Source organism: Apaloderma vittatum, unplaced genomic scaffold (genome assembly GCF_000703405.1).
Source record: "Apaloderma vittatum isolate BGI_N311 unplaced genomic scaffold, ASM70340v1 scaffold837, whole genome shotgun sequence".
NCBI lineage: Eukaryota > Metazoa > Chordata > Aves > Trogoniformes > Trogonidae > Apaloderma > Apaloderma vittatum.
Genome location: NW_009724343.1, coordinates 19663 through 28162, shown reverse-complemented (window position 1 = coordinate 28162; position 8500 = coordinate 19663).

The window sequence follows — 8500 nt, the reverse complement described above, 5'->3', positions numbered from 1 at the left end:
CGTAGCAAGTGGTGGTGCAGATGGGTGCAGTGCTCTTAACTAAGTATTAGTAATTATTGCATGTGGGTGTGGGGGTTTTTTTCCTATCAGAACCTATGTTCTGTTACTTGTATGGGGGAAGTGTTAGTGTGTGTTCAGTTTACCATAAATTCAAAGGTAAAACACGCTCAGTGTGTTATATGCAGCAACATGCAGAAACCAAAGGGTAAGATGATCAAAAATGATAACAGAATGAAGCTGGTCCACATTTCATCACTTCTGGGAAGAGTGAAAGCAGGGTTGTGGGCAGCGTTTTCCCAAGAGCGACTGTCCTTTCTCACGCACAGAATAGACCTCCTCTGTTGTGTACATGATACCCACAAGCAAGTTGGGGCACAGGAGAGTCAGGGGGTGACACTGGAATAAAGAGGAGTGTTTTACAATCAAAAAAAAAACCAAAAAAAAAGCCCGACTCATTAAAGAAAAAGTTGGGGAACCTCTAACGCTACTTCCTTGCTGTGCCAAGGAGGGGGAGATAAAAAAGAATGGTGAGTCTGGCTGTGATATGGGCAGGTGAAAAATAAATTAACTGCATGTGTGAGCTCCTTTTCCTTTTTCTCCACACCCATGCCTGTGTTAAGACTCAAGTCTGAGCTTTCAAAGGAATAAATACCTTTGTCTGACTGACATACAGGTGGCACTTGTGCCCAAGGGCTTTCGTTACTATCTAGAATTCAGGCTTGGTCTTCAAAGTAAATATGGGTACCTAGGTTTGGGGGTATTTGGGCAGGAGCAGGTTCTGGGGAGTGCATGTGTCTTAAAAAGTAAAGAACAGTTGCTCTATTGTCCTCCTGTGAAGTCCGTGCTGACACAAACAAAAGATTTTTGCTGAAGAGACAATGGAATTGGTGACAAAGCACCATTTTTAAGGATGCAAAAGAGTCAAGCTTAGATTGCATAATCAAAGAGAAAAATGAGAAACTTTGTCCTGAAGGCAAATACACCTACTTCTCATTCACTCTCCTCCCTTTTCCACTACTTTTTTTCCCATGAAACACATGCAAATCCCAACATGCACTAAATTTTCCTCTAGGCATGATATACTTGTGTGGTTGTTTAAGTAAGAAGTGGGCTGAATAGAGATATGAGGTGTTCCTGGCAAAAATGTCTTGGAAAAGAGTGCTTTATTTACTGCTGTTGTTTTAAAGTAATCCAGCCACCCCTGAGAGCACTTCTAGTTAGTAAAGGGGTAGCTGTCGCTCTATGCAGTGTACACATTCCTGTCTTAATTCGCTTTATCTTGTCATAGTACAGCCAGTGGTTCTGAGTCTACTTTAAAAAACGTCTAGAGATTAAGTGTAAGCATTTTATCAAAATGAAGAGTGGTTTAAGAAGTAATTCAGGTAGAGCAAGAACTTGCTGTAATCAATTAATGCTTGCGAGAAATCACAAATTCTGGTTGCACAGGACACTTATCAGAGTCTGGAAGCAGCACCTGAATGTGTGTGGTCTCCTACGCTTGGCTACAAAGACTTGCAGCTCTCAATGCATTGCCAGCTAATAAACTCACCTTTGAAGATGCCTGTGTTTGGTGTGAAGGATTTTGGAAATGTTGGGATTTAGTCTAAACAGCATCATAAATGGAAAACTTAGAGGGCAGGTGGTGGCGAGTGGGATTGTTCGGTGGTAGCTACAACACCTTTCATAAGATGGTGTGTTTTAATCATCCTAAACGCCTTTGCAGCCTCTTGCCTGCTTCTCTTCTCTGGATATTTGCCTCCCACCAGCAGCTCCCCTATTCCTGCTTGTGAGCTGGTGCTTCAGCCTCTGCTCTGGCACCAGAATCAGGGGCCTGCACCGCAGATGCCGTCTGACTTCTCTGCCAAGGGTCCTGCAAGACACTTTTCACCTCTGAGGCCCTCCAAAACTGGGGGGCTCCACAAGCTGCAGAGCCTCAGGGAAGGGAAGCAAAATCAGGAGTGAATCAAGTGAAGGAACATCACCACTACCCTGTGCCTGCACACAGGGCCACCCTGCCACTGCCCAGTTTGGAAAATCATCTCAACGAGGAAAGAGTTTGAACACAGGGAAGGAAACCTCTGGAGCTGCCTTTGCACAGCAGGGTAGCAGGGGATAGATCATCAACCTGTCCATTAATTCTGGCCTCGAGTAAAATCACGGGTCTGTAGGTGGTTGACGAGGGGTATAGGGACACCATGGGGGAGGCATTGAGTGTCTGTGTCCTTATGAGTGGGAGGATTTGATTTCATAGTCACTCCCAGAGTTTTCCCTCCAGTCATTCTTTGCTTCTGCTTGTTAGGATATTGTGGATACTGGCATTGGTCAATTAGAATAATTGTAACTTGAAATATTTTGTTCCAGTCGCATTAATACTGTGTCTGGAATTAAAGTACTTGACAATGGATTATTTAATGCGTAGCACAAGCAGCACTCTTCTTACCTTTTGGTCTGTTTTGAGGGATGCCAACCTTTCCTGCTCCAGGCCAGGATGATGAAGCATTGGTGAAACCAAAGGGTTGTGTGTAGCAGTTTAACTTAAACTGTTACAATGTGAGAAGTGCACCGCTTGCATTCTAAGATGATCGGTTCTTTCAGAAGCTTTCTGGTAATTAACCTGCTGGTGGGGGAATGCTTCCAGATTAGTATTTTTATCAGCTGGAAGTACAAAGATACTGCCAGCAATCCTGACAGCATCTGCTTACCACTGTTGAGCTGGCATACTGATACCTGCACATTTTCCTATTTACGCATTTATTTATTTTTTTTAGCCTGATATTATGTCAGTGTCTGATTTTTTTGATTGATAGAATCAGTAGGAGCATCAAGGAGAACACGTTTGGACTTCTGTACTGATGCTTTAGGCTATTGGGCAGAGGTTGTCTTCCAGATCTGTGTAAGATGAGCAAATGAAGAACTTCCTCCTGGCTGCTTGTTACCATCCTCCCAAAGTCTGCTGCTGACTGAGATCCATCAGCTGATCTGCTTGGAGGCTGTTTAAACCCTTACAACTAATCCAGATTGCTGGAAATAATTCAAGTTAGGGAGTGGTCCTCTGAGCAGCTGACCTGGCAGATCTTTGAAGCTAGTAACAGAGGGAAGAGTAGGGAGGTGGAAAACTGCTGAGAATGAGCCAGTAGTTTTTTAATAAAGTTTGCTGTTGTTACATCTGTTCAAAGTCATGAAAGAACAGTAGAACTATTTCTCCATGGTTTATATTCCTGTTGCTTCCTTTGTACTGATGCTTAAGTATCTTAAGCCTGCTGCTTAAGAGTTCTAAGTTTAACATAGCATTTGTATGAATCTTTTTAGAAAAATAGAAACTTCTGGATTTTGTATGGTATTTGCCTATTTTGACACATACGCTGGTGTTATTTTCTGGTGGGTATTATATTTTGCATCTTTTTAAAAGGATTAAATGTACTTAAAAGGAAAACAAAAAAATCTGATTCTGCAGAAAATAATAGGCAGTCTCTGTGGATGTAGTAGCAATAACATACTAGACTTTTTAATATAGCTATTTTGGCTCTTGTATATCCTGCTCTTTATTCTTAACACTATAATCAAGTGTAATTACAGGTGTAGACATTTTAATTAAAGGTGAATGAGTTTTAATTAAAGGTGAAAAAAGTAGAATTGGACCAACATTACCAATGTCTCTGTGACCTAAGCTGAAGAGTGTCATAGTATATACCTAAGAAAATACTTATTTTTACAAAATTTTCCTATTGAATCTATGAAGTGCCCTTCTGCAAAACCTGTGTTTTAAGGTACAAAGCACTCTAGTACTGCTGCAGTTGCGAAACAGTGGAAAATCTGTTTGCCACTGAGATTTGCAAGTTTTATCTGGTGCATTATCAGCAGATACCAATTACCAGCTTCTCTGCTAAGGTTACTTACAGATTGTGAAGTTATTACGAGTATCAGTACTATTGGCATTCTCACTGTTGTGGCACACAGTTGCAGATTTCATGCAGTGTTCTCTAAAATGTTACTTCCTCTGTGTTTAGAGCAGTACTGGTGCTGGTGGAGAAGTTGTGAATTTGGGGCAAAAGATCCAAGAGAGCTGATAACACGTGTCAATTTTCACAGTTACCACACCAAACTGTAACTTGTAGGCTCTCAGTTACAGGCATTGCACCATGATTTGCCAGCATGTTGCAGAGCAGCCGTAGCTGGCATCAGTTACCAAAGACTTCAGAGGAGTTAGCTTGCCATTGCAAGAAATGTGATGTGAGAAGAATGTGTTGAGATATTGCCGTTATTTTTTTCCTAACTTTACCGTAGCACATTTGACTCACTGATGGGAATTTTTGCTCAGTCTTACCTCTGAACAATGGTTTCCACTATCTTAGCAAGTAAGGTATAGTAATTCTTATGGTATCATTCAGGAAAACGTGAACAACATACTTGCACAGCATCTGCAACCTCAAATTCAAATTCTCTTTCTCTTTTTTTTCGTTATTAAAGTGATCTTTTTTTACAAAGTAGTGACTTCACTTGGATTTTAAGAGCATATATGCAAAAGTATAATATACCCAGTTTAATCATAAAATAATGAACTTACACAGAATCATAGAATGCTTTGGGTTGGAAGAGACCTGTAAAGGACATCTAGTCAAAGCCCTCTGCAGTGAGCAGGAACATCTTCAACTAATTCAGGTTGCTCAGAGCCATACCCAACCTGACCTTGAGTGTTTCCAGAGATGAGGATTCTACCACCTCTCTGGGCAACCTGGTCCGATGATTCACTACCCTCATCATAAAAAAATGCTTCCTTATATTTAGTCTAAATCTACCTTCTTTTAGTTTAAACTCATTGCCCTTTGTTCTATTGCAAAAGACCCTGCTAAAAAGATTGTCCCCATCTTTCTTACAGGATCCCTTTAAGTACTGGAAGTCTGCAATAAGATCTCCATGGAGCCTTCTTTTCTTCAGACTGGACAACTTCAACCCAGGTGCAGGACCTTGCACTTGGCCTTGTTGCACCTCATGAAGTTCACATAGGGCCACTTCTGAAGCTTGTCCAGGTGCCTCTGGATGACATCGTGTCCCTCAGGCGTGTTAACTGCACCACTCAGCTTGGTGTCATCTGCAAACTTGCTGAGGGTGAACTTGATCACACTGTTCATGTCATTGATGCAGATATTAAACAGCACTGGCCCCAGTACAGACACCTGAGGGACACCACTGGACATTGAGCTGTTGACCACTACCCTCTGGATGCAACCAGTCAACCAATTCCTCATCCACCAAACAGCCCACCCATCAAATCCATCTCCCTCCAACTTAGAGGGAAGGATGTTGTGGGGTACCATGTCAAAGGCCTTGCAGAAGTCCTGATAGATGACATCCATTGCTCTTCCCTTGCCCACTTATGTAGTCAGCCCATCATAGAAGGCCACTAAATTGGTCAGGAAGGACTTGCCCTTGGTAAAGCCAAGGCTGTCTTGAATCACCTCCCTGTCCTCCATGCGCCTTAGCAGAGCTTCTAGGAACTTCTGTTCCATGATCTTCCCTGGCTCAGAGGTGAGGCTGATGGGTTGGTAGTTCCTAGGGTCCTCCTTTCTACCCTTTTTAAAAATGAGTGTAATATTTTCTCTTTCTTCCAGTCATCAAGAACCTCACCTGACTGCCGTGACTTTTCAAATATCATGCAGACTGTCTTGGCAACTACATCAGCCAGTTCCCTCAAAACTCTGAGATGCATCTCATCAGGTCCCACAGACTTACATATGTTCCCCAGGTGGTCAAGATCCTGATTGCCATTTACAGTGGGAGGGGCTTTGCTCCCCTGGTCCTCATCTTGTGGTCCTTCAGCTCGGGAGGGGTGGAAAGATTTGCCAGTGAAGACCGAGGCAAAAATGTTGAGTACCTCAGCCTTCTTATCTGTTGTTACCAGCCAGCCAGTCCTGCTCATCACGTGGGGTACGCTTTTGTCAACCTTCCTTTTCTGGCTGACATACCTGAAGAAGCCCTTCTTGTTATTCTTTGCATCTGTTGCCAAGTTCAGCTCCAGCTGCACCTTGGCCTTCCTGGCCCCATCGCTACACAGCCGGGCAGCCTCCCCGTGCTCTTCCCAGGATACCTGTCCCTGCTTCCACTGCTGGTGCTGCTCCTTCTCGCCCTTTAGTTTGACTGGCAGGTCTTCTCAACACAGCCAGGCTGGTTTCTTGCCTACTACAAACTCGATAGTTCGTAGACATATCCAGAGAGTTTGTTGTTTGTCTGAAGAAAGGCAACAGAGTATCTGATGTTCCTTTGTTTGGTACGAAATGTCCTGGGTTTGTATTTTTTTTTCACTGGGACAGAAAACAGATGTTTGCAAGAGACTGTTCATGTAAATCTGGTGTTTAAATGTGGCCAAGATTGGTTTCGACTAAAAATGATATATATCTTGACCACTTTTTGGTGTCGTGCACTAAGTAAAATCGTTATCTATTCCTTTTTGCCTGTGCTATTTCTATATGAAGTAAGCCAGGATGATTAGCAGTTATTATCTTCCTTTTTTTTTCTTTTTGACAATGTTAACATAAATAGTGCTGCCTCTATACATTTTTTTCTGCTTCTTAGAGGTCTTCATTCCTCATCAAAAGTGGCTTCATATTGATATGACATTACAGGGGAGAATTTTCTCTGTCACTGTGGGCCTCAGAAACCCAGCTGTTATTTATGGCTCGTGAGCATTACTTTTGCATCCACAAGCCTTGGCAGGTGACATTACCTTACCCTCTCCTTTTGTGTAACTGTTGAGCAAAATAGTTTTTAGAGAAAGTAGTAGTGCAGGAAAATTGTCTACCTAGCCTGAATTAATATTTTATGCTGTATGAGGTTTGTTTTGTTTCATTTAAGTGATATAACTGAAATCAAAGTATTGACAAAGAAGCAACAATTGAAATGAATTTACTGTAGAAATCAGAAAAAGTATAAAGCTTAACAGTTTTGCAAACTTCATACAGGCAAATCTGATGTAGGTTTAGTAATTTTGAACTACAAATCAGAACAAGAACTTTAATGTTTTTCAAAGGCCTTTGGCACTTTTTACCTTATGTCTCTTTAGGCCTCTCAATGATTCATGGGTTATCATCCTTAAATCCCTTTTCTCTACATTTGTGACAGTTTCCTACCAAATCTGTGATAAAATTAATGGAATAAACTATGCTTTGTGAGGTCAGAAACAAATGCTAATGGGGACAAAAATATTTCCATGCAAGGGAATGTCAGACTGGTGGTTCTTTACACAAGTGATGCATCCCTCACATGGATCACATTGTTGAATTAAAGTCAGTGTGATGTTTGAGTAAATATACTGCAGTGATGGACCAAAATTACTTTTGTTTTCTGATGGTGTTTATAGTCCATAGTTATTTCCAGTTGCCTTTTAAGATTTCAGCTTACAGATTTTTTGTGCCTTGGCGTACATAAAAAGTGAGTGCCTCCTCATCTCTATGTTATTACTGCACAGGATGTCTAAAAATATCCATTTGGCTCTTTTGGCTCTGAATTTTAAATATCGATACTCACATAATGCTTTGATGCATCTTTTTCATTTATTTCATTAATTTTTATTTACACAAAATAAGGAATGATGTAAGAATCTGAGTGTGAAGTTTGTAGGGAGAGGTAATTCTGTTGTTAAGTTAATCTGTGAGAAACTCAGAAATAAAGACTTTTGTTCACTAATGAATTACACGGGAAAGTATCCCATTCTCTGATTTTCAAAGCTATAAGCCTAAACATATATTACAGAGCATCATTTATGATAACTTTTGGATTGTTTGTACAGTTCGATTACAAATTATTGTTAGAAACAAATCTTATTGCCATTATGTCCCCTAGCTTATAGGAATTATATTTCTTAAAGTAGTTATTTTTGTAATTAACATTTTTAAATACACATTAATCAGTCTTTACTCACATACTGTCATGATTGGTCTATTTATTTTAAAAAGTAAGACGTTAAAAAAAACTTAGGAGCCCCCAGAATTTGATTTTTCTGTATCTGTCAGTAAACATGGTCTTTTGAAAAACATGCTTTAAAAAAAGATGAAAAATCTTCCCATTAATTGATTTCATGTTCCATTTTCCATTTATGTAAGTGGGCAGGTTTGGCTGATGGAATCCTTTATTCTGTAGCATTTTGCTAAATCCTCTTATACATTTTTTTTTTCAAACTATGTTATGAATTTTATTAATTAAAAGAATGTTTCCCAACTTAGTAGGCAGGCTAGACTAGACCCAGGAGGTGGGGTAGGGCACACTGTGAAAGAGAACTTTGAGGGCAGGGAAAACTGCTTACCTTTCCCACCCTCCTGCAAATATGTTCCCACAGTTGTGAATATAGTTCTCTTTGAAAATCACCTGTCCAGCTTCCTCCACCACTTCTGGTGCCTCCTACTGTATTCAGTTTCCCCAAAGGTAAAGATTCGGACTCCGCCAATAGTCCTCAAAATTCCTCTCCTCTCCTCTCCTCTCCGCCCCCCCCTCCCCTCAACCCCCCGCG